This window comes from Herpailurus yagouaroundi, unplaced genomic scaffold (assembly GCF_014898765.1).
Source record: "Herpailurus yagouaroundi ecotype Mexico unplaced genomic scaffold, PumYag 184, whole genome shotgun sequence".
NCBI classification, from domain to species: Eukaryota; Metazoa; Chordata; class Mammalia; order Carnivora; family Felidae; genus Herpailurus; species Herpailurus yagouaroundi.
Window position 1 is genome coordinate 2,756,596 of NW_024412415.1, and position 27,741 is coordinate 2,784,336.

Genomic DNA, 27,741 nt, shown 5'->3' on the forward strand with positions numbered 1-27,741 from the left:
TTTTTCATACAAAGCTAATGATGGACTCATATGAATCAAAAAGAATTCTCTTCTCTTCTACTGTTGGGTAGAGCTTGTGTAGAATTGGCTGCATTTCCTTTTAAATATTTGATAAAATTCACCACTAAAGCCATCTGGGCCTTAAGTTTTCATTGTAGGACCTTTTAAAGTTAGAAACTCATTTTCTCTAATATAATAGGAACATTCAACTTAATGTATTTCTACTTTAGTGGATTTTGGTAGTTCATGTCATTTAAGAAATTGCCCATTTTATTTTAGTTATTGGAATATAATTTTCATAGGATTACCTTATTAGTCTTTTAATGCCTGCAGAATCAGTAATGATGCCTTGTTTCTTATTCATGGTGTTGGTAATTTGTGTCTTCTTTTTTCTTCATTATTAGTATAACTATGTTTGTCAATTTTTTTTCCTCTTTTCAAAGAAGCGGTTTTTGATTTTCTTGATTTTCTCTAGTGTTTTTTATGTTTCATATTTTATTGACTTTTGCTCGAATCTTTACTATATCTTTTCTTCTCCTACTTCAGTTTGTTTCCTTTTTTTCTAATTTGTAAAGTGGAAGCTTAGATCATTGATTGGATATCTTCCTTTTTTCTCCCTTACATAAGTATTTAATGCTATCCCCCAGGCACTGCATTTTACATATCTTGTTGTGCTGTATTTCCATTTTCATACAGTTAAAGTATTTTAAAATTAACTTTGTGATTTCTTCTGTGGCCTACAAGTTATTTGGCTGTGTGTCACTTAACTTAAAATATTTGAAGATTTCCCAGATATCATTTAAGGAAAATGATTTCTAATTTAAATCAGTGTGATAAGAGAACATACCATGTATGTGTTCAGTGTTTTAAATTTTATTGAGTCTTGTTTTAAGACCCCAAATCGTCTATCTCTTTAAATAGTTCACATGCACTTGAAAAGAATATGCATTTTACTATTGCTTGACAGAATTCTATAAATATGTATTTGGTCAAGTTGGTTGATAGTGTTGTTCAAGTCTTAAATAGACATACTGATATTCTCTCTAGTTTCTTTATTGATTATTAAGAGTGGGATATTGAAATATCTAATTATAATTATGGATTTGTTTAATTCTGCCTTTAGTTTTCTCATGTTAATCTACATGTATTTTGAATCTCTGATAATAAGTACAAACACATTCAGGAGATTTTATGCCTCTTAAAAAATTTACCCCATCATCATTATGAATTTACTTTCTCTGGAAATGTTCATTTTTCTGAAATCTATTTTGTCTAATACTTGTATAGCCACTTCTGTTTCCTTTTGACTATTGTTTTCACAGCGTATATCTTTTGGTATCAATTTACTTTTAACATATTGTATATTTATATGTCAAGTGTGTTTCTTTAATACAAGATAGAGATTAGCATTGTTTATGTTTTATGTAATTTAACAATATATATACCTTTAACTTGAAATATTTGGAAATTTATTTCTAAGTATTTCATATTTTTGAGACTATTTTAAATTCTACTATTTTCTCTCTTTTTCTATCTTTTTTGGTTATTTATTTTACAAATTTATTCAGGCATAATTGAAGTACAATAAAACTGTACATATTTAAATATATAATTTGATCATTTTTGACTTACATATGCACCCATGAAACTATTACTACAGTCACATAATGAATGTTTCCATCACCAAACTATTGTATTGCAGGAGTATAAACTGTTATGTGAATATTGATGTAGTCAGGTTTAAATCTACCATCTTGCTATTTAGGCTTTATTTGTCCTATCTCTTCTTTGTTCTTTTTTCTTTTCTTCTTTTTCTCTGTTACTTTTTCTTGTCAGATTAGTTTTTTTTTAATAATTCTATTTTATCTCCATTGTTAACATATTAGCTATACTTCTTTATTTTCTATTCTGTTGATGTAGACTTTACATTACATAGTTTTATTATCACAGTCTGTCTTCAAATAATATATTATCAGATAAGAAACTTACTAACCTTGTTTTTCCATTTTGACCTTCCTCAGCTTGTGCTATTTTTGTAGTCAATTTTACTTACAAATCTACAAGCCACATAACGTATGGTTATTGCTTTTGCTCTAAGGAGGTAAGAAATGAAAAAAAAATGCCTTTTATACTTTATCACAACTTAGCCTTTCTTGTGATCTTCATTTCTTTGAGTAGATCTACATTTCTATCTACGTTTACTTTACTTCTCCCTGAAGAACTTTCTTTAGTGTGTTCCATAGCTCTAGTCCGCTGGGGATGAATTCTCTCGATTTTTGTAAACCAAAATAAATTTACTTTGACTCTCATTTTCAAAAAGATATTTTTTCTGGGTATAGAATTCTAGGTTGGCAGTTCTTTTCCTTTTGTGCTTTAAAGATGTTGTTACATTGTCTTCTCGCTTGTGTGGTTTCTTGAAAAGTCTACTTCATTATTTTTTGTTATTGTTCATAATGTGCCATTTTTAGTCTTGCTGCTTTCAGGGCTTCTCCCTCAACTCCCTAGTTTATGTTAATTTTATTGTGATATGCCTTTGCATAGTTTTCTTCTTGTGTCTTCTGCATGAGTTGTGGTGAACTTGTTGGATTTAAGGATTTCTGTATTTTATCAAATTTGGAATATAAGGTGATTATTATTTCAAATATTTTTCTACCCCCTACCTTTCTGGGTCTTCAGTTATCCTTATGTTAGGCTTATTGTTATCTTCCCACAACCCACTGATGGCCTTTTTGTTTTTATTTTACTCTTTTTTTCCTATGTATTTCATTTTGTATAGTTATATTACTGTATTTATAAACTCACTTATTTCCCCTTCTGTAAAGTTTATTCTGTTTTTAATCCTATTTGGCATGATTTTTATTTCATATATTTTATTTTTCAGCCTTAGAAGTTCAGTTTTTGTTTTTTATTTTCCACTTCCCAAAATTTCAGGTTTCCCATACCTTCTTTATTAGATCTAGATATCTAGATATCTAAATATCTAAATCTAGATATCTAGAGTATCCAAATCTAGATATGGATTATCTAGATTTTAACTTAATATATACTATCAACATATTTAAGTGTGGTTCTTTTATTTTATTTTTTATTTTTTTTAACATTTATTTATTTTTGAGAGACAGAGAGATACAGAGTGCAAGCAGGGGAGGTGCAGAGAGAAAGGGAGACACAGAATTCGAAGCAGGCCCCAGGCTCTGAGCTGTAAGCACAGAGCCTGACACAGGGCTCAAACCCACAAACCACAAGATCATGACCTGAGTCAAAGTCGGATGCTCAATCGACTGAGCCACCCAGGTGCCCCTATTTGAGTATGGTTCTAATCATTGATTTTTCTCTTGGATTTGCATCATACTTTCCCACTTCTTTGCACATTTGGCCATTTTTGGTTGAATGCTAACACATGTGAATTTTAGGTTGTTTTCTGGATTTTTGAAGGGAGTAATATTTTCTTTTTCTTTTATTTTTTATTTAAAAATTTTCTCTTTTAATGTTTATTGTATTTTATTGTATTTTATTTTATTTTGAAGGAAAGAGAGATGGAGCATGAGTAGGGAGACAGGGAGATGCAAAATCTGAAGCAGGATCCATACTTTGAGCTGTCAGCACAGAGTTCAACACCAGGCTTGAACTCACAAGCCATGAGATCATGACCTGAGCTGAAGTTGGCAGCTTAACTGACTGAGTCACCCAGGAGCCCTATGGGACTAATATTTCAAATATTTGAGAGCTTTGTTCTTGGATAAAGTTAAGTTACATGGGTCCAATATTATCCTTTGAGGCTTCCTTTCAAGGTTTGTTAGTGAGGGTTCAGATACCCTTTATTCTAGACTAATTTGCTAACAGAACAGTACAGTACTTCCGAGGACTCTACTACATACTCTGTATTAGAAGGGCTTTTTACTCTGGCTAGTGAGAATAGATCCTATTTCTAGACCAATTTAGCCTTTGAGAATTGAGCTGCCTCTTTCTAGTGGTTCCTCACTACTACTGGCCTCACTACTCATGTGCAGATCGGTACCTAGCCAGACACTCAAGGGAAACTCTTCTATAGCACCTCTCCTGCATTCTTCCTTTTACTAGCAGACTTCTCTCCTCCTTGTTACTTTGCTTTCAAGGTTTCAGCCACTTTTACCCCCCAAAATCTGTGTTCTGTCTCTGAAACTCAGCAAAATTGCAGTCTCTCTTTTGATTCTCCTCCTTATGTTGTGGCTTGGAAAATCTTCTCATGTAGTGAGCTTGGGCCTTTGTAGGGATCAAATCATTTGTTTCTGCTTTCCCAGGGATCACTGTCCAGTGCTTCCTGTTGTCCAGTATTCATTTTATTATTCCATATCTTGATCTTTGGTCTGTTTGTTTTTTGTTTTTTTAGAGGGAGAGAGAGAGAAGATCCTAAGCAGGCTCCATGCTCAGTGCAGAACACAACATGGGCCCAATCCCATGACCCTGGGATCATGACCTGAGCCCAAAAATGAAGAGTTGGATGCTCAACTGGATGAGCCACACAGGTGCCCCTCTTTTGTCTGTTTTCAAAATTTTTTAAGGATGTAAGGCAAATCTGGTACTTTTTACTTCATCATGGCTGGACCTATGTTCTAAATGCAGAAAAAAAAAGAAAAAAAGAAATTTATAGTAAAAATAGAAGGTCCTATCACACAACTCAGGGCGAGAATACAACCAAGATTTGAGTATAAGGAATTGATCATATTCAGCAACCCAGGTGATGCTTTCTTTTTCTTTTTTTTTTTTTTAATTTTTTTTTTCAACGTTAATTCATTTTTGGGAGAGAGAGAGACAGAGCATGAACAGGGGAGGGGCAGAGAGAGAGGGAGACACAGAACCGGAAACAGGCTCCAGGCTCCGAGCCATCAGCCCAAAGCCCGACGCGGGGCTCGAACTCACGGACCCCGAGATCGTGACCTGGCTGAAGTCGGACGCTTAACCGACTGCGCCACCCAGGCGCCCCGATGCTTTCTTTTTCTATCTCTTATCTCTGCATCTCTCTATCAGTCTCTGCTGACTGGTTGTTTTCTGTTTCTCCAGGCTGTATGGTTAAATGTGTCCACATCAAAATAAGTCAGGCAGAGAAAGGCAGATACCATATGTTTTCACTCATATGTGGATCTTGAGAAACTTAACAGAGGACCATGGGAGGACCAAGGGGGATAGGTTACAGAGAGGGAGGCAAACCATAAGACACTCTTAAATACTGAGAACAAACTGAGGTTTGATGGGGGGTGGGAGAGAAGGGAAAGTGGGTGATGGGCATTGAGGAGGGCAGCTGTTGGGATGAGCACTGGGTGTTGCATGGAAAACAATTTGACAATAAATTATATTTAATATAAAAAATGTGTCCACTTCACAGGTGTCAGATTTACATATTATTGTTCTATTAACTTGCAGAAACTTCTTGAGGTATTTTCCTTTACAACATTAATTTGTTTGCAAAAACAGTTTGAGGTTCCTAGAAAACATGTAATTAAATATTATTTTAACAACATTATTTTACCTAAGAATGCTGATTTGAATTTACTATTTAATATGGCATTATAGTTAATATCAAAGTATTCTGCACATTATTTGTTTACCCTTGCACAATCTAGTTTCATTCAATTTTAAAAACAGTTGTTATGGTTTTGTTGATTTACTCATAATGATGTCTCCATTTGTTCTTGAGTGATTACAACTGATTTGGAATCCATATGTGTCTACAAATAATTTAAAATTTTCTGCCATTGCGTATTTATGTTCATGTGTACTCAATTGTATATTTTATTCTATTGTCTGATTAACATTAAGGCTTTCCTGGAAGCTGTGATATCTTCTCAACTTTGCCTCAACTAAATTGCTTGGTGCTATCAATAATTATTTTTTATTTGAAATGTTTCTTAAAAACAAAGCATATTAATTGTCTTTGTGGCAATTTTTCTATCATCAGACACCTTACTACTGATGTTTTCCCATCACAAAACACAGATATCACACCTTTATCTTTAACAAATTAAGAGCTGATTTGGAATGAAATTGAAAGTTTATAACTATACATCTCCTGGCAACTTATGGTACCATGTAGAAGAATATAGAAGAAATACTACTGAATATCATTGTATAACTACGACATTAAGGTTTTTTTTTTTATATATATCTGAAATTTATTGTCAAATTGGTTTCCATACAAAACCCAGTGCTCATCCCAAAAGGTGCCCTCCTCAATACCCATCACCCACCCTCTCCTCCCTCCCACCCCCCATCGACCCTCAGTTTGCTCTCAGTTCTCAACAGTCTCTTATGCTTTGGCTCTCTCCCACTCTAACCTCTTTTTTTTTTTTTTCCTTCCCCTCCCCCATGGGTTCCTGTTAAGTTTCTCAGGATCCACATAAGAGTGAAACCATATGGTATCTGTCTTTCTCTGTATGGCTTATTTCACTTAGCATCACACTCTCCAGTTCCATCCACGTTGCTACAAAAGGCCATATTTCATTTTTTCTCATTGCCACGTAGTATTCCATAGTGTATATAAACCACAATTTCTTTATCCATTCATCAGTTGATGGACATTTAGGCTCTTTCCATAATTTGGCTATTGTTGAGAGTGCTGCTATGAACATTGGGGTACAAGTGCCCCTATGCATCAGTACTCCTGTGTCCCTTGGATAAATTCCTAGCAGTGCTATTGCTGGGTCATAGGGTAGGTCTATTTTTAATTTTCTGAGGAACCTCCACACTGCTTTCCAGAGTGGCTGCACCAATTTGCATTCCCACCAACAGTGCAAGAGGGTTCCCGTTTCTCCACATCCTCTCCAGCATCTATAGTCTCCTGATTTGTTCATTTTGGCCACTCTGACTGGCATGAGGTGATACCTGAGTGTGGTTTTGATTTGTATTTCCCTGATAAGGAGCGACGCTGAACATCTTTTCATGTGCCTGTTGGCCATCCGGATGTCTTCTTTAGAGAAGTGTCTATTCATGTTTTCTGCCCCTTTCTTCACTGGGTTATTTGCTTTTTGGGTGTGGAGTTTGGTGAGCTCTTGATAGATTTTGGATACTAGCCCTTTGTCTGATATGTCATTTGCAAATATCTTTTCCCATTCCGTTGGTTGCCTTTTAGTTTTGTTGGTTGTTTCCTTTGCTGTGCAGAAGCTTTTTATCTTCATAAGGTCCCAGTAATTCACTTTTGCTTTTAATTCCCTTGCCTTTGGGGATGTGTCGAGTAAGAGATTGCTACGGCTGAGGTCAGAGAGGTCTTTTCCTGCTTTCTCCTCTAAGGTTTTGATGGTTTCCTGTCTCACATTCAGGTCCTTTATCCATTTTGAGTTTATTTTTGTGAATGGTGTGAGAAAGTGGTCTAGTTTCAACCTTCTGCATGTTGCTGTCCAGTTCTCCCAGCACCATTTGTTAAAGAGACTGTCTTTTTTCCATTGGATGTTCTTTCCTGCTTTGTCAAAGATGAGTTGGCCATACGTTTGTGGGTCTAGTTCTGGGGTTTCTATTCTATTCCATTGGTCTATGTGTCTGTTTTTGTGCCAATACCATGCTGTCTTGATGATGACAGCTTTGTAGTAGAGACTAAAGTCTAGGATTGTGATGCCTCCTGCTTTGGTCTTCCTCTTCAAAATTACTTTGGCTATTCGGGGCCTTTTGTGGTTCCATATGAATTTTAGGATTGCTTGTTCTAGTTTCGAGAAGAATGCTGGTGCAATTTTGATTGGGATTGCATTGAATGTGTAGATAGCTTTGGGTAGTATTGACATTTTGACAATATTTATTCTTCCAATCCATGAGCAGGGAATGTCTTTCCATTTCTTTAAATCTTCTTCAATTACCTTCATAAGCTTTCGATAGTTTTCAGCATACAGATCCTTTACATCTTTGGTTAGATTGATTCCTAGGTATTTTATGCTTCTTGGTGCAATTGTGAATGGGATCAGTTTCTTTATTTGTCTTTCTGTTGCTTCATTGTTAGTGTATAAGAATGCAACTGATTTCTGTACATTGATTTTGTATCCTGCAACTTTGCTGAATTCATGTATCAGTTCTAGCAGACTTTTGGTGGAGTCTGTCGGATTTTCCATGTATAATATCATGTCATCTGCAAAAAGCGAAAGCTTGACTTCATCTTTGCCAATTTTGATGCCTTTGATTTCCTTTTGTTGTCTGATTGCTGATGCTAGAACTTCCAGCACTATGTTAAACAACAGCGTTGAGAGTGGACATCCCTGTCGTGTTCCTGATCTCAGGGAAAAAGCTCTCAGTTTTTCCCCGTTGAGGATGATGTTAGCTGTGGGCTTTTCATAAACGGCTTTTATGATCTTTAAGTATGTTCCTTCTATCCCGACTTTCTCAAGGGTTTTTATTAAGAAAGGGTGCTGGATTTTGTCAAAGGCCTTTTCTGCATCGATTGACAGGATCATATGGTTTTTCTCTTTTTTTTTGTTAATGTGATGTATCACGTTGATTGATTTGCGAATGTTGAACCAGCCCTGCATCCCAGGAATCAATCCCACTTGATCATGGTGAACAATTCTTTTTATATGCCGTTGAATTCGATTTGCTAGTATCTTATTGAGAATTTTGGCATCCGTATTCATCAGGGATATTGGCCTGTAGTTCTCTTTTTTTACTGGGTCTCTGTCTGGTTTAGGAATCAAAGTAATACTGGCTTCATAGAATGAGTCTGGAAGTTTTCCTTCCCTTTCTATTTCTTGGAATAGCTTGAGAAGGATAGGTATTATCTCTGCTTTAAACGTCTGGTAGAACTCCCCTGGGAAGCCATCTGGTCCTGGACTCTTATTTGTTGGGAGATTTTTGATAACCGATTCAATTTCTTCGCTGGTTATGGGTCTGTTCAAGCTTTCTATTTCCTCCTGATTGAGTTTTGGAAGAGTGTGGGTGTTCAGGAATTTGTCCATTTCTTCCAGGTTGTCCAATTTGTTGCCATATAATTTTTCATAGTATTCCCTGATAATTGTTTGTATCTCTGAGGGATTGGTTGTTATAATTCCATTTTCATTCATGATTTTATCTATTTGGGTCATCTCCCTTTCTTTTTGAGAAGCCTGGCTAGAGGTTTGTCAATTTTGTTTATTTTTTCAAAAAACCAACTCTTGGTTTCGTTGATCTGCTCTACAGTTTTTTTAGATTCTATATTGTTTATTTCTGCTCTGATCTTTATTATTTCTCTTCTTCTGCTGGGTTTAGGCTGCCTTTGCTGTTCTGCTTCTATTTCCTTTAGGTGTGCTGTTAGATTTTGTATTTGGGATTTTTCTTGTTTCTTGAGATAGGCCTGGATTGCAATGTATTTTCCTCTCAGGACTGCCTTCGCTGCGTCCCAAAGCGTTTGGATTGTTGTATTTTTATTTTCATTTGTTTCCATATATTTTTTAATTTCTTCTCGAATTGCCTGGTTGACCCACTCATTCGTTAGTTGGGTGTTCTTTAACCTCCATGCTTTTGGAGGTTTTCCAGACTTTTTTCTGTGGTTGATTTCAAGCTTCATAGCATTGTGGTCTGAAAGTATGCATGGTATGATTTCAATTCTTGTAAACTTATGAAGGGCTGTTTTGTGACCCAGTATATGATCTATCTTGGAGAATGTTCCATGGGCACTCGAGAAGAAAGTATATTCTGTTGCTTTGGGATGCAGAGTTCTAAATATATCTGTCAAGTCCATCTGATCCAATGTCTCATTCAGGTCCCTTGTTTCTTTATTGACCGTGTGTCTAGATGATCTATCCATTTCTGTAAGTGGGGTGTTAAAGACCCCTGCAATTACCACATTCTTATCAATAAGGTTGCTTGTGTTTATGAGTAATTGTTTTATATATTTGGGCGCTCCAGTATTCGGCGCATAGACATTTATAATTGTTAGCTCTTCCTGATGGATAGACCCTGTCACTATTATATAATGTCCTTCTTCATCTCTTGTTACAGCCTTTAATTTAAAGTCTAGTTTGTCTGATATAAGTATGGCTACTCCAGCTTTCTTTTGGTTTCCAGTAGCATGATAAATAGTTCTCCATCCCCTCACTCTCAATCTAAAGGTGTCCTCAGGTCTAAAATGAGTCTCTTGTAGACAGCAAATAGATGGGTCTTGTTTTTTTATCCATTCTGATACCCTATGTCTTTTGGTTGGCACATTTAATCCATTTACATTCAGTGTTATTACAGAAAGATATGGGTTTAGAGTCATTGTGATGTCTGTATGTTTTATGCTTGTAGTGATGTCTCTGGTACTTTGTCTCACAGGGTCCCCCGACATTAAGGGTTTTTGAATGAACGTGAGTCATAGGTCAGGTCAAGTATGCAGTTCAGTTCAAACATTGTCCAAAATATTGGTTGAACAAATAAGTGAATAAATATTGAATGTAATGTGAGCTATCCCCATTCATAAATTAACCATGGATCTCATTGAATTGAGAAGAAATAGATCATCGGAAAATACTGTATAATAAATATGTGATTATATTCACTATTACACAACCTGGTTGTCTTTCTTAATTAAAAGTTTGTCTTAATTAATTTAAAAGCTTGCTGCTGTTTGATTTTAAAAATAATTTGTAGATGTTTCTTGAAAACACATTCATTGTTGATTTTATACCTTCCTGGACTGTTTGGATTTATTTTTACCATGTGAATTTCTTTCCAAGAAATAAAATAAAAATGCTTGTTAAAAATTCAAAATGAAAAAAAAAATTTACAATAAAAAACTCATTACTCAGACTTGACACCAAAAGCACAATCCATAAAAATAAAAATTGATAAATTGGACCTTATCAAAATTTAAAACTTCTGCTATGCCAAAGACTGTGTTAAGAAGATGAAAAGACAGGAGCCCTTGTATGGCTCAGTTGGTTGGGCATCTGACTCAATCTCAGCTTAGGTGTTGATCTCATGGTTGTGAGTTCAAACCCCATGTTGGGCTCTGTGCTGATCACAAAGCCTACTTAAAAATAAAATACTTAGGAAAATGAAAAAACAAACTACAGAGTAGGAGGAAATATTTGTGGATCATGTATTGACAAGGAACTTGTGTCTAGAATCTATTAAGAACTTTCAAAGCCCAGTTATAATACAGCAAATAATCCCATTACAAAATGGGCAAAAGACAGCAAGAAATATTCCACTGAGGAGGATAAACATATGGGAAATAAGTACCTGAAAAGATATTCAACATTCTTGGCAATTTGAAAGGGCACATTCAAACCACAGTGCAGTCTCATGCACCCCTATCAGAATGGCTAAAATTAAAAAAAAAAAAAAAAGATAACACAAAATCCTGGTGATGGTGTTGAGAAACTGGTTCACTCGCACATTGATAGTGCAGATTTTAATGGTATAGCCACTCTGCTAAAGAGTGTGGCAATTTCTTAGAAAGCTAAACATGTATTTAACAAATGATTCAGCAAATGCATTCTGTCATTTATCCTAGAGATATGAAAATGTACATTCACACAAAAACCTGTACATGAATATTCAAAGCATCTTTATCTTAATAGTCAAAAACTAGAAATAACCCAAATGTTCTTCAATGGATTAATGGTTAAATAAACTGTGGTCCATACTTCCTATGAGACACTACTCAGCAATAAAAAGAGAACTATTGATACATCCTTTCATGGATTTCAATGGAATTATGCTGAGTGAAAAAGACCACTTTCAAAAGGTTATATGCTGTATGGTTTCATTTATATAACAGTTTTGAAATGGCAAAATGATAGAAATGGAAAACATGAGCTGTTTCCAGGGGTTAGGGAGGGGAGTTGGGAGGGATGGTGCACTGTGGTTATAAAGGGTAGCACCAACAAGCCTAGTGATGGAACTCTTCTGTGTCCTGACTGTTGTGGTGGTCAGACCAATCTACACATATGATAAAATTGTATGTATGAAAATTACATACACACATCGACACAAATGAGGGCATGTAAAACTAGTAAAATCTGAAATAGATCATTGGATTTAATCAGTGTTAATTTCCTGGTTGTGATGTTATGCTATAGTTATGCAAGATATTATCATTGAGTGAAACTAGCTGAAGGATTTTTGGGATCTTGCTGTATTATTCCTTGAAACTGCATGTGAATCTACAGTTATCTAAAAGTACAAACTTAAAAAAAAGTGGTTATTCACTGCTATTATGAATATACTACTGTAGTCTGTACTTAGCATTGCTATAGACATCAATCTGAAGAATGATATCGAGTAACTCATTGGATCAAGTCAGAAAATTCTGGGGGACAAAAAAAGAAAAGAAAGAAAGAAAGAAAAAGAGAGAAAGAAAGAAAGAAAGAAAGAAAGAAAGAAAGAAAGAAAGTAAGTAAGTGTTGGAGACTCTCCTGAAAGGAGTGATTTAATGAATCCTGAAGGGGATGCTGAGAGGCTGGAGTGTCTGGTCTAACTGGAGAACATGATCAAGTCCTAGCACTCATGTCATAGATCCAGGTTGGGTAGAAGGACACTGAAAGAAGCTCGACTATAGGCTGTATTTTCTGGAAGCAGATGATGAGATGGAAGTTAGGGTGTTTATTGGGGATTAGCATGGATAAAAGAAAGGTGATCATAATAGATCTCTGAAGGGAGCTCTACCCAATGGCTCAGGCATTAGATGTAGATCACTTTCATTGAGCAGAACCTCAGGTGAAGAGGCTATCTGCCACTGAGGCAGATCCTGAAAGAGCTGAGTGTTGGAGAATGTCTCCTTGCTGCACTTCCCAAAGCTGGGCAACAAACCCTGCCTGGAATGGGGATGCAGGTAGTGTATTTTTATGTCTATCACAGTTGACATACATAGATCCAGGTCAGTGATGGACTCAAACAAATAGTAAAAATAAATAAATACAATGGAATTTGGAGAAAGAGACTGGGAACAAACATGCAGTTCTTCTTAACAACATGAGAGGATGTAACTTCATCTAAGAATAAAAGTGACATTGGAAGGCTTTGGCTTCTTTCTGTAAATTGATGAAGATATGTAATGAATGTGGCATAGGCTTCGGTCTTTGAGCGCTCACTTTTTTTTGTTTTTTTAATATCCCATTCTAGATAGTGTTTGCAATTGTTGGATTACTAAGAAATACTAGTTGAAATCATGCAAGGGATTTTATTATTATAATGGTTATTTTGGCTTTGCAGAAAAAAATGTTTCCACCCACCCACTTCCTGGTCTACGGGACAACCTGCTACCTATCAGTCAGTTGCAGAAAATGTTGACAAAGTCTCACTCACTGAACTGATTTCACCCTCCATTTGAGCAACGGGATATTTTACAGATATGAGAGGCTGCTGTTTATCCTCCATTTAGGACTCCCTCAGTGTGTTCATAGAGATGGTTAGAACTGGCAGGTACCAGAGGAAAAACTCTTCAAAGGAGCCTGTTAGCATTTTCTTATTCCTGTTGAATGGAACCTGCAAAAGCTATTGTTACATTTCTTATGGAGTTCCCCAACGCCTCTTAGAAATGAGCCATATTTAGTTTAAAACAAATTTCCTGAAGTAAACAGTATATTTCCCTGATTTTCATCTCTCTTGGTGAGCTTCCAAAAAACTTGGAAGTGAATTAGTGTGCAATTTGCATCCAAATCTTAGCCAAGGGGATGTGGTTTATTATAATACATGGTCCTCCTAATTATTGAACAGCCCAAGAAAACTCGGCCCAGTGTGCATCTGTTCTTGCTTGACCACACTGCCAAACATAATTTGGCAAGCACAGAAATGTACATTGAGCAGACCTACAGTCTAATTTGCATTAGAGTTTGTGGTAATTATATGAAAGCTATAACTGAATGAGCTTGTCCTCTCTTTTTTAGATCACTTCATTTCTAAAAAATAAACAAGAAGCAAACCCCTCAAAGAATTTCCTTTTATATGTGTCTTTGAGGTTTCTCAATGTGATTTAATCATTGCCCAAGTGTTAGTTCTGCTTATACATGAAGAAAAAACATCTTTCCCGCATATTTCATGCAGACTTTCTTCTATTAGCCTTGATGTCTATGGGTCGACTGTGCATGTTTCAATATATATTTGATATCATTGCTCAAGAGAATGAATTAGGCTACTGCCGACCAGATGTCTGCATTATTTGGCAATGTGCATCCAAGAATCAACAAATAGGTTCATCGTCAAATTGTTTTAAGGAGTAATAAGTAGTCATTGAAAGAGCTGTAAATTAAAAATCGCAAAGTTCTCACTGAGATATTATCTTTGTTGGACAACCTTAAATAGACCACTAATCCCTCTGATTCTCAGCTTTTTTATCTATAAAATGGGGATATTGATGCCTCCTTTGTGTACCTTATATAGTTTATGGGGGTCTCAACTGGAAGAAAAAAAATATTTAAAAGTATTTTGGTGTTGGGGCACGTGGGTGGCTCAGTTGTTTGACGGACTCCTGATTTTGGCTCAACTCATGATCTCACAGTGGTGAGATCAAGCCTTATGTCAGGCTCTGCCCTGGGTGTGAAGCCTGCTTAGGATTCTCTCTCTCTCCCTCTCCCTCTGCTCTATTCAGGTGCACGTGTGTGCTCTCTCACTCTCTAAAAAAAAAAGTGTTTTGGTGTCAAAAGTATAAATGATAAAGTTTTTTAAAATGATATTATTATTAGCTACATATCAATACATACACCCAGTCTGTAGCAAATAATGTGGCCTACTGCACAAACTACGTTCAGAGACCATCAGGGAAGCTGAAGCTTTAGCTGGTGGGGGTTCTGGCAGTTGGGGTGATCATGGCTCAAGTGCTCTAGAGTTGTACTGTCCAATATGGCGGCCACTAGCCACACGTATCGATTGAGCACTTGAAATGTAGCTAGCTTGAAATAAGATATGCTGTAAGTACAACATACACACAAGATAACAGACTGAGTATAATAAAAAGAGTAAAAAACCTTATTAATATTTTTCCAATGATTGCAGTACATGGAGTGAAGTACATGTATTTTCAAATTGTCTCTGTTGCTTTGACTTTTTGAATATGGCTCCTAGAGAGAAGGAAGAGGGAGAGGGAAACCAAGAAACAGACTTTAACTATAGAGAACAAATTGGTTGTTACCAGAGGAGAGGTGGCTGGGGGAGAGGTGCGGGGACAGGTTAAATAGGTGATGGGGATTAAGGAGTGCACTTGTGATGAGCGCCAGGTGTTGTATGGAAGTGTTACATCTCTATATCGTACAGCTGAAACTAATGTTACACAGTATGTTAACTAGCTGGAATTTAAATAAAACCTTTAAAAAGTAAAAACATGGGGGGGAAATAAAGAAATTTAGCTTCTAGAAAACTGGAAATTACATAAATGACTTACATTATATTTCTCTTAGACAGTGCTACTCTAGGGCACGGATCTATGGAATATGTGAATTCTATCCAGGGCTAAAGCCAGAACCAGGAAATAAACAGGCAATTGAAGCACAAAGCAGGTGCAAAGCAACAGGATAGTGACCGGGGACCCCAAGCCAGAATTAGTGGATTCGGAAGGGTGAGTAGTAAACGGAGCTTAGAGGTATTTTTTGGAACATGTATTAGAATTGCACTTACAGAAAGCCCTTGGCTTTGTGGGTGGAGAGGGAGCTATTGAAGACACCAACCAGATCAGACATACCAGTATTATTCTTCAAAAACTATTATATTTAATAAAACCGCAACAGTCTAGAGCGTTCAGGGAACGCTTTTTTTGTGTGTGTGAATGTTTGACCGTTCTGGTCATTTTAGTGTTTATCCTTTAAATATCAAAGCTAAGACAAAATTTGAAGCATTTCATATGGAAATATTTCTTAAAATATGTTAGGAACTTTTTGTCTTCTTATACAGAATATACTGAATATAATTTTTGTGGCATCGAATTTATATAAGGTAATTATCATGGATATAAATTATAATTTTCTATAATGTATTAATGATCTACGAAATATTGTGGGGTTTGATTAGAGAGTGGCTGTTTGCTCCAACACTAAATGGCCCCAGCTGGGAATATGGTTCAAGCTATGTCTGTTTCTATATCTCTCCACATTTCCTTTTGCTACCAATCAGCACATTCTTATGTTCTCAATGTGTCTTCAAATGTCTTCACCCATTAATCTGTTGTATCTCGTTTGTATCTGTTTGTATCTCCAGAGTGGGGCTGGAAGTGGGGACAAAGAAAAACAATTAAATGGCTCTTTTACAGTGTAGAAAAAGCAAGTGTAAATATGTTGAGTAAGGACCTGAGGATTTTCCACCTACGCACAAGTTAATGATGATGGATTTCGTGACATTTTGCTTTATCACAGGCATTTTTTTTTTGGCCGGTTTAATGTTAGGCACTATCATCTAAGCTTGCTTGCTTGAGAAATAAAATTTCAAATATTTGAGATTTAAATATGATACATTTTGCTGTGATACAGAGTCAGAAATAATAGACCCTTCCTGGCCTGCCAAACAAGATGCATCTCTTCCTATCAGGAAGGGACATAATGCTTTCATCTTATTGGGATCCAACACTAAACTATGCCTTCTGTAGCACCAATCTCACATCAATTTAGAACTCAGGTGTCTTCTATTATTCACATGCTATTTGGCATGGCATTCTGTACAAAGTACAAAATACCTTTGCTGACTATTTAGTAATGTTATTTATAAACTTATTTAGACTATAGCTCTGTTAAGCTATCATGTGAACTACATGAAATACCCATATTAGACATGTGTTAAGTTTAAAAGTAGAAAGTCAGATTTCTGGTTAGGTCAGTGATCGTCAATGGATATTTTTATGTCTTTTATCATGTTTTCATCATTAACTGTACATTTAGTGAGCATAAAGACATTTAATCTAAGCTTTATGATAACCAAAACTATGGGTTCAACCATTGTAGATTTAGTGAAATGTGTACCCAAAAAACCCAAAAAAAGTTACAATGCCCTAGTTTCTTTCTGTCTGTGAAACTTGAACTTGTTGGAGCTGTACATGCCACAAATTATAATCACTAATTGTTGAATCTGAAAGAGCAGCCAGTTTGTTATCACTAGGAGATAGATGCCCATTCATTGTATAGCCACACAGGGCTGTGATCCCTGTGAGGTGACAGCACACATGTAATCCCAGGAGACAGTGCATCTGAGTCAAGGGCATAAGAAACTGGAGTAATCTTGTCTTGGCCACGTAACAGCTGTATGATCCTTCCTTTCTGTACTAAATTCCTCTCTACTTATCTGTGACATAGAGATGGTAATAATACCTACTTCCTGGCATCTTGTTACACTAGCTGTTGTTATTGTTGTATTTCGTTTCAGTGATGGTTTTTAAACAAATCTGGGAAAAGAAACATGATTTTTTTTCTCTGGTTTTTGCTTCTGACACAGAACAGCAAATGTGGTTATTAGATATTGGGTTTTAGAGTGATTCAACCAAGGTGACCAACTTTGCAGAATGACATCTATGGCCTATGAGGTAAAGCAGTGCAAGCATGCATAATGAGAAACCCCACAAAGAGTTTTACACCAGAAAACAGACCATTGATTTGGCCAATATAGAGAGTGTATACTTATGTGCCAATAAAGACACATGTAGGCAGAAGAATATGATATAAATACAAGTGATCTAGCACTTTTTATTTTATTTTTTATTTAAAAAAAAAATTTTAATGTTTATTTATTTTTGAGACTGAGAGAGATAGAGCATCAGTGGGGGTGGGGCACAGAGAGACGGAGACACAGAGTCCAAAGCAGGTTCCAGGCTCTGAGCTGTTACCACAGAGCCCGACACGGGGCTCAGAGTCACAAACAGTGAGATCATGACCTGAGCCAAAGTCAGACGCTTAACCAACTCAGCCATCTAGGCGCCCCATGAAAAATAAATATTTCACCACAAATCTAGTGAAACAATTACTGAATTATTCTAAATGAGTTTATGTATTTATGTACATATGTATGTATGTATGTATGTATGTATGTATGTATGTGTGTATTTAGAGGGTGTGCGAGCAGAGGACAGGCAGAGAGAGTGGGAGAGAGAGAACCCCAAGTAGGCTCCATGCTGTCATCTAGGCACCCAACTCAGGGCTCGATCCCATGAACTGTGAGATCATGATCTGAGCCGAAATCAAGAATTAGAGGCTTAACCAACTGAGCGACCCAGCTGCCCCTTGAATTATTCTAAAAATATTGTTAGAACTATTCTTTAAATCAAAACTTATCATTTTAGCAGCGTTAATGTCATATGTTGAGTGCCTTCTTCTTGAATGTTTATTCTTGTTTAATGTTTGTAATACTTCTTTTATTATTCCCATATTACAAATGAAGAAATGGAGGCACAAAAGAACTTATTGGGTTGTATTATTATCTAGCTAGTAAATAGTAGAGGCAATATTTGAACCGAGTCAGGTTGTTCTTAGCTATCAAGTAAGGGCAGAATGATTCTGACAGCTATTTTAGCTTAAAATAGTAGCAGGGATCAGTTTATAGGACTAATACTCAAAAGTGATAATTGCATTAATTACTCTACTTTATAGAACACATAGACTGATCAGCTTGACTCGAATTGTCCTTAAAATGTTTCTCAACATCATCAAATATAGAAGAATTCAAATGTATAGAATAATTCAAATATAGAAGCATTCAAAGCATTTTTTGTGTTGTTATTGAAGTTCACAGAAATTGTACCATGAAATATATATAGCCACAAATTCTAGACAAAGAATCATGATACCTCCAGAAGAGTATCTTTTGGATGACTTCTATGTAGCATCTACACCAGTCATGCCAGATCTTAGGTTGATGTGTTCATCTTTTTAGCCTGCTGTAATAAACTTCCATAGACTTAGTGGCCTGCAAAATACAGGCATTTATTTCTCACATTTATGGAGCCTAAAAGTCTGAGACCAGGGGGCCAGCATAGCTGACATTTGCACACTGCCAGCTTACTGTATCCTCACAGGGTAGAGAGCAGAGAGGAGAAGCAAGCTCTCTATTGACTATTTATTTATTTTAAAAAAAATTTTAGTGTTTATTTATTTTTGAGGGAGAGACACAGCATGAGCAAGAGGGGGGCAGAGAGAGAGAGGAGACACAGAATCTGAAACAGGCTCCAGGCTTTGAGCTGTTAGCACAGAGCCTGATGCGGGGCTTGAACTCACGAATCGTGATATTATGACGTGAGCCGAAATCTGACACTTAACTGACGGAGCCACCCAGGCACCCCTTTTTATTATTTTTTTTAATGTTTATTTATTTCTGAGAGAGACACAGAGCACGAGCAGGGGAGGGGCAGAGAGAGGGAGACACAGAATGCAAAACAGGCTCTAGGCTCTGATCTGTCAGCACAGAGCCCAACGTGGAGCTGGAACTCATGAACCGCAAGATCATGACCTGGGCCAAAGTAGGACACTTAACCAATGGAGCCACCCAGGTGCCCCTCTACTGACTCTTATCAGGGCACTAATCCTGTTCACAAGGGCTCCACCCTCATGACCTCATCTAATCCTAATTACTTCCCAAGACTCCACATCCTAAAGCCATCATGGGGGGTGGGGGTGGAGGAAGATATCATCATACGATTTGGGGGGGAACACATTCAGTCCATAACAATTGAGTATAGCTATAATCCATTCAATTAGATCTTAATTCTAACTGTCCCATAAAAAGACCAAATTCCGTGGCATTATTAGAGTAAATCACCTATGTGAAAGCATTTTGAAAGCAACCACTCTACAATTAGTTTTAACATTAATTTGAACCCCTGTTTTCCTTGACTGTGTACTCTATAGGTAAAGGTGGCTGAGTTTTAATTTAAAGCTTCCATATCTGCCCATTTAGATGCTTTGGGACTCCAGATCCATCAAATCTCTGTTAGGAAATGCTTATCCTTCTGTTGAGTGAAGCATACAGTGTGCCATCCGATAGCACAAGCTTTGATGATGGTGTGTGGGCTTGAGCTCTCGAGACAATAAGAGGTATTCTTGTCTGGTACTCTGTAAATTACAGTAAGCTTCTCGAGAGTAAGAACTAGGTCTTATTTAACTATCCACTGTCAGCATCAAGCCATGATAGACACAGTAAATGTTTGTAGATTTGAATTCTTTGGGGGTGACTCTTAGGTGTGGTGGTAGCAAGGAAGGAGAGAAACTATATGCCAAGTACGGTGTCCCAGCCTGGTCACTGCTAGAGCTTTCATTCTTGTATTCTGCACAGGGTAGAGGCTAAGGGATTCAGTTTGGGTTCAGGGTAAGGTGTTTATGCTCCGGAAGCATAAAAAAGCTGTAGGTCACTATCTGAATGGGGGTAACTGGGGGGCAGTGGGCTAGGTAAATAATCCCAGTAGTTCTTTACACGTATCCTCAGATTCTCCTACCCCAGACCCTCGGCAACATGGGGCAAAGAAGGATTAAGGTTTATCAAGTCTCAAGGAATATGAAGGAAGGATGTCAGAGCTGTACAAAATAAATGGGAATAATAAAATTCCAATCTGCACTATTAGTATTTCTATCAATAATAGTACTTTCCATTTCTCCATTTGAATTTCTATTAAAGATGTATATGTTTAAATTAATAGGAGTTCTAGTTCTTAATTATGTATTAATACACTCCCTGTGACATAATTTTGTTTTTGCTCTTTGTCTCATACACACAGTATTTTATGGTGCTATAAAAATCTGTACTATGGATGTACACAGTGAAGTCTAGATTACTTAAGGTCAAATTCTATCCTTAGTCCTGTAAGCATTTAGAAAATTGAGATGAAAGAGGCTGAAATTTTGGATTTGATATCACTAAGCAATACCTTGCAACGAAATCAACTTTCCTTTGTGAAGTCCAAAAGTAAACACTCATATCTGAATCTTACACTGAATCTAATATCAGAGTAACACTTAGACTGGGCTTCAGGCTGGAGAGGAGGGAAAAAGAGAAACTTCTTTATACACAGACTGTAACACTCTAGCATTTCACGCATTTCTAGGAAGCCTTATTTAATCTACCTTGTCATGTGCTGACATTTAATAAACACCTCATTCCTTTCCAGGTATTTTTAACAGTAAATCCCTGGCCAGTCACTAGTATGGAAATGACCAAATAGCTTCTCTCTTGAAAAGTAAGGTTAATGGGAAGAATTTCTATTTTAGTATGATTTTCTTCATTCTGTCAACTGTATACATGTGCACATCTGCGATGCACATTGTTTGCTAGGAGGTAAACGTATTTTTTTGTCACGGTAATGATGCTTCTATGATATTATGCATATAGTTCCATTTGAATGACACATAATTCATGACTCTCTTTCTTTGGTTAATATTTTCATGAGGATTTTTCCCCCCCAGACCACTGCAAAATGTGCCTCCCTGTGCCTAGCACACATCTTCAAAGAATGCTAACACTTTACAAATTTGCTGGCTAATGTATAATCTGCAGAGAATATCCGCCTCATCTGACAAACACCATCTCAGCTCAGGAAGCCACGTTCAATCCGTCTATCAGATCTGACACTGGTGGTATCCACACAGCCCTTCCCAGCACACACCCTGCCTTTAAAGGCCTTCCCATCCCTGTTATTGGTCTCACAGATGATAGAGTATGACACTCCATAAACAATGAGCTAGGCCTTTTGTAGGCTGCTTTGCTTTTCTTGGCTTCAAACTGCCACTGAATGTCAAATCAATTTGGCTCTCATTAGAACAGCTTTATATGTGCAAATGTATTTGGGTCTGGTTGCCACTTTTTTTTCCCTACTTTTTTTCTCCTTTCTATTCCTCCTCTTCTCTTGAAGATGATGTAATTTTTCTCTAATCCATGCCAACACCTGTTTCTTTAAAAGAGAGAGAAGAGAGAAAAAAAAAAAGAGAGAAAAGAGAAGAGTGAGAAAAAATGTTCAGTGTGCTGCTCTTTATCACAATCAGCACGAACACCAGGCTGCCACATTATGGCTCAAGTTTCCCCAGAACAAAGAGAAAAGGCCTTGTTGCCATGATATTGTACATCATGGGGGCCCAGATAAAGTCAGGAGTCTATGGAAACCTTGGTTCCCGATGTCTGGAGAGACGGCTGTCGAGATAGAGCAAGGTGTGTAAGCTGGTTTTATTGATAAGTGATGAAGCCGGCAATAAATCTGATGCTGTGCTTAAGGAAGTGGGAGCCAGAGCACCATGTTTGATGGAAGACTGTTTTCCTCTTGAGTTGGGAGAAACAGAGGGCTACTCCTTAGAGGAGAGCACAGACTGAAAGAGGCACGGGAAACTGAGCGATGAACAGACAGCTGGAAAGAGACAGATAGACACACAAACTAGAGTCTGACCAGTGTGTGGTTTTTTAATGTTTATTTACTTTTGAGAGAGAGAGAGAGAGAGAGAGAGAGAGAGAGAGAGAGAGAGAGACTGGGGGAGCGGCAGAGAGAAAGAGGGAGACAGAGGATCCAAAGTGGGCTCTATGCTGACAGCAGTGAGCTCAATGTGGGGCTCAAACTCACAAACCACAAGATCACAATGTGAGCAGAAATTGGAAGCTCAATTGACTGAGCCTCCCAGGAGCCCCTGACTGGTGTTTTTATGTTGATGTGTATACACTTTTCAGTTTATGTGAGAGTGTTTTCACCCTGATACTTGGACTTTGAGGCCTTTGATTCAAGTAAGTCATTTTACTACTGAAAAGAAAATATACAAGTATCTGCCTTTTTTAAAATTTTTTTAAATTTTTTAAACACTTGCTTATTTTTTGAGAGGGAGAGCGAGTGGGGGAGGATCAGAGAGAGAGGGAGACACAGAATCTGAAGCAGGCTCCAGGCTCTGAGCTGTCAGCACAGGGCCCGACACGGGGCTCGAACTCACGGACCGCGAGATCATGACCTGAGCCGAAGTCAGACGCTTAACCGACTGAGCCACCCAGGCGCCCCTGTATCTGCCTTTTAAAGAAATGTGTGCCCCTGGAGCTTTGACTTAACTGCTACAATTCTTGTTGAATTTACTGATGCAAGAGAAATATGACGTTGGGTGAGTTGAATCTAAATTCATAAACTAGGTAATTACTATAATTCTTAATATTGTGTGATACACCTGAGAAATTCAGGTGTTTGAGAATGCACAAATGTGTATGTGTTTACATGCATACTTATTCATTTATTGAGCACCTATTAAATGCACTATTTCCAGGTGCATTGGGTGCATCCATGTATAAAATTCAAAATAATCCCTGACTTTATGGAATTTATGTTCTTTCTAGTGGACTCACAGACAATAATGAGCCTAAGAACTAATTGAAATATAAAGTCTATTAAAAAGTGATAAATGTTACCGAAACAAAAAAAGCATAGTAGGGTAAAGAAGATTGAGAACACTTGTTCATGTTTGGTCACAATTTTTGATAGAGGAATCAGGGTAGATATCATTGAGAGGGTGACTTTTGAACAAAAACTTGAAGGAGGTAAGAGAGAGAGAGAGCTGTCTGTAAATCTGGGGAAGAAGCCACCAGCCAGAGGGAACAGACAGTGCAAAGACTGATTTGCATGCAGGAATAGAACACATGAAGGGCAATGTGGCCAGAGAACATGAGCCAGGGACAAAACAGTAAGTGGGTCCATTGGAGAGATAATGGAGGTGGGTCCAGGTAATGAATATAATGCCCTCCAGGCCAAAGGAAAGCCAAAGATTTTGTACTTTGAGCAAAATGGGGATTTATTGGAGGATTTTGAGGAGAGGAATTATATGATATATGTGCCATGCATTTGTTTCCACAACAGCATGTTCGCTCAGATTGTAACCAGTTTGGAGTTTGTAGACTTTCTCAGGAAGTCTGATATATGAAAAAGAGTTAGGGCAAGGCACTTTAGGCATTTTGTGGGCTTTTAGAAGGGACTGTTAACAAGAATGAAAACCAAAACCACATCAAAAGAACTCTTTTAGGGTGTCAAAACCAAAATCTTGTGGGTAAACTATCAGAGAAGTAACTGGGGAAATTAGAAGTAATGACCTATTTATGATCCTAGAAGTGGGAGCACGGGATTTGTGTAGATTAAAGGAAATTAAAGTAAAAGTAATCTTCCTGTGCAGCAGACATTACAATTAGACAGACTTAAGTTTATACCCCAGCTATGTTACAATCAATCTGCGTGGTGTCAGACTAGCTAATTAGTATCTTTGAACCTTTGCTTCCTCGTTGTAGAATGGGAATAATAATAACAGCTTTCTGTACAGTTGTTTTGAGGCTTAAATTATATATGCTATGTGTGCTTGGCATAAAGTATATGCGCAACACATTGTAGTTTTCTTCCTCTGTATCCTCCGTGGAATTCATACTCAACACACATTTTCAAATTATTTGAGAGATGTTAGTGACTGAGTTGAGCAGTGGGGGAGGAAAGCCTAATGAAATGGAAGATGTCTGATTAAATTTGACTCCCACACTAGCCCAGGAAGGTGATACATAAGGACTCACTCATCTACACACTTCTAGGCATCCCAAACCCTAAAGGTCACGATGCAAATCCAGGGTACTAGAGGGACATAAAAAAAAGGAGGGGCTTCTTTTGGTGGCTATTTTGCCCGTTCATAGACTGCTGCAGATTAAACTCAGCAAATATTTGTTAAAACCAATGTAGGTACTGAGGTAGAAAAAAGCATTGTGCTTACCCTTCAGAAGCTTCTGGTCTGGGGGAGGCGTTCCCAGTTGGATGGGATTATGTGATTCTTTCTCCTTAAACATAGAGTTTCAACTCATTAAGGTTTTCATAAGCTGAATAAGAATACTATCTACTCCTTTTAGAAATATTCCTTTTGTTTGCTTGTGTGACAAGCAGTCACTATTATGTGAACGAGCAGGTATGGAAGGATGGGCAGAAACATTTCTGTTGTTAAATCAATTCACAACTGCAGAGTTATCATTCTCCAGATTATTTTTCCAAGTTTAGGGTAGCTATACTCAAGGGTTGTGTTTGGGTGGCAGGGGGCAAGAGTTAAGAAACTTATTCTGTCACTGACATTAAGGAGCAAAATACTTTAATTCATGAATTTTCTGGCAGATAAAATCCCAGATCCTCTCAGAATTGCTTTAATACACTGAAGAGGAAAATAAAGTAAAACTTTTAAGCCCTGAAGATTCTTAAAAATAGTCTTTAAAGGATAGAAAAAAAGAACAGAAAAATTCCTTTAAATTCCTGGGTCCCATAAATGAGATTTTAGTAGTGGCAAGTAAAACATATTGATTGGCACCAAAGTATAAGATCTTTGTCACCATCTGTTTCCTGATTGTGTCAGCAAGTATTTTTTCCCCACGAGAGTGTGAGAATACACCATAGCCTAAAAGTATCAAAGTGTCAATTATGCACCACATTTAAAAGTTGGAAGCCCAGTTCATGAAAGTCAGTGACAAAAGTCCTGATTCCTGTTTCTTCCTAAAGTGAAATCCTTGCACTTCATTCATTTTGCAACCTACAAAAAGACCGATGGCTCCAGGGCTCAAAGGGGGTGGGCAGAGAAAGAGGGGAGAAAAGTCATCTTCAATGAATATTTATTGAAATCCTCCCCCATGCAAGTCACTTTGCTAAGATATGAAGTTATTATGAATGCTATATGCAAATAATTTTTAACAAGTATGGGGTGACAGGGAGGAATAAAGAAAGGAAAGAGGGACCAGAAGGAAAGAAGTAGGAAGAGAAGAAGATCGGGTAAACAGGCAAATGTTTGGGAGTCTGGGCTAGAAAAATGAAAACAAGAGACACTGATGGAAATAGTTGAAAAATTAGGCCATGAACAGTGGGTGTTGGAAAGGATGGGAATCCTCGGAAAGATAAAAATCCAGCATTTTCAGGCTGAACTAGAGATTATCTTCACCTCTCTTCTCTTTTATCTAGTAATTTTCCTGTTGTTTAAATTTGACTCATGATATCCCTTTTTTTGTTTTTGGTTTTGTTTTTTTTCTCTGTTATGCTCACTGCTATTTGGTAATTGCAGCTGGTGGTTAACTATGTGGCTTTCTTTGAATTCCTGCACATGTCATTTGGGGTTCTGGGTAGAGAGAAGAATTTCCTTCTTCTATCTGCTTTGATTATTTTTTTTGCCTATCGCCAATATTTGGTGGGGTTATCAGTCTCTACACATTCTCTTACCCAAGAGTGTTGCAGTAATGTGTTGAGGCCATTTCTGCATGACTGGAGGAAAGACTCCTGCTTAGGTCAGACAGTCAGAGATACCATCTGTCTGCTCAGGAGTTTCTTCCTTTTGCGGTAAATCCTGAGAAGTTGGTTCTCTGGGTTGGCAAAAATCTTTTCTTTATTTTGGAGATGGGAGACTGGGGATCCCACAGCACACTCAATGCTCTTAAAAGATAAATTGAGTATATAACATTTTTAAAGAATTTATTTAAGCGAATATTGATTTGCATCAGGCAGTGTCAACCCAGAAGTGGCAAAGATCACTCAGCCAATAGGAGCTAGAGGAAAGATTTATATAGAGAAGGTATGGAAGCAAAAAAAAGGAAATTATTTGATTGGCTATAGCTTAAAACCTAGTTGGCTATGATTGGTTGTCCTTAATTTTTGATTTTATAACCTCAAGACTTGTACATGTTTAGATTTTGGTTTGTTTGCATAGGGCTGCCATAGCGTTTCAGCCTAATGACTATCTTTTAGTTTGTAACATCACAACACAAGGATTTGTGTTCTAACCAAGAGGTGTGGAGACTATTATGGAAACAGTGGCTTGACTGGAACAATCAAAACAATCAAAACACAGAACAAAGGCATGCCACTCTGCTCCTTTGTGCTCACAGGGGCCGACTTGTGTTGTGGGAGGGTCACTTTACCTGGTGGAAGAACCAGCTGGGCATTGCAACCAGCCACGCCCTCAATTAAAGTCTGGGGCTTCAGATGTACAAGTAGAATAAATGTCTAAATTCTCTGTTCAGGTTTAACTAAATAGAGTATTAGAGCCTGCCAGATGGGTCTCTTGGCACTCTCCCAAATCATATATAGACATAATTAAAGTTACAGTTGTTTGTGTGGGTCTGGGAACTATGGGATACTTTAAGTATTGAGAGTTTGATTTGTGTTTGAACACACAAATCGAAGAGAGAACCCTTTTGTCAGAGAAATTTCAGATAAAGTATCAGAACCACCAGAAAACATGATCACTTATTCATTTATTCAGCAGAACTTAAACTAAGTGTCTACTATTTTCAGGATGCCATAAAAAGCACTGATATATTAAATAGGTTTCTTGAGAACTTGTATTTCCCTGAGAGAGAAAAAATAAGTCCAAAAATTAATAAAAACAACATTGTATTGTAATAATGCTACAAAAGAAAAAAGAATCTCGACAGAGTGAGCGATAGGGACATTGGTGTAAGGAGGTAAAAGCAAATGCACCTGAACTGATAACAAACTGAGGAAAATGTAAAATATTTTTTCCCAAATATTTTCAAAGGCATGCCATTGCCTTCTTAATAGACGATTCGAACCTAGAATCAATGATCCGACAACATCCTACCTTTTTGCCTTTATCTTTCATGACCTATTACATAGTACTGTTCTTGGAACAAATGGGACTACTCATATACACCCTGTGCTTTCCTAACCCAATGTCTGCACTCATTTTTCCTTTGGCCCAGCAGATACTTTCAGGACTATTTCATGCTCTGATCCTCTTGTATTCAAGGTCCAGCCCTAATGTCACCTCCTTCAGTCCTTCTACCCTGGTCTCTGAGCCCCTTCTTTCTACCTCATACATTTATAATTTTTTTTTATTATCCCTGTTTTACATGTTTGAATACAATTTTTTAATTAATTAATTTATTTATTTTGAGAGA

General features: G+C 37.2%; 1 long non-coding RNA gene across 1 annotated transcript; it reads left to right on the forward strand.

The window, feature by feature from the left end:
* The first annotated feature begins 5,283 nt into the window (after positions 1 to 5,283).
* On the forward strand, positions 5,284 to 10,522 carry LOC121042091 (uncharacterized). The gene is made up of 2 exons (XR_005795964.1): positions 5,284 to 6,122; positions 10,260 to 10,522. It is a non-coding gene; the product is annotated as an uncharacterized LOC121042091 (long non-coding RNA).
* Positions 10,523 to 27,741: the final 17,219 nt, after the last annotated feature.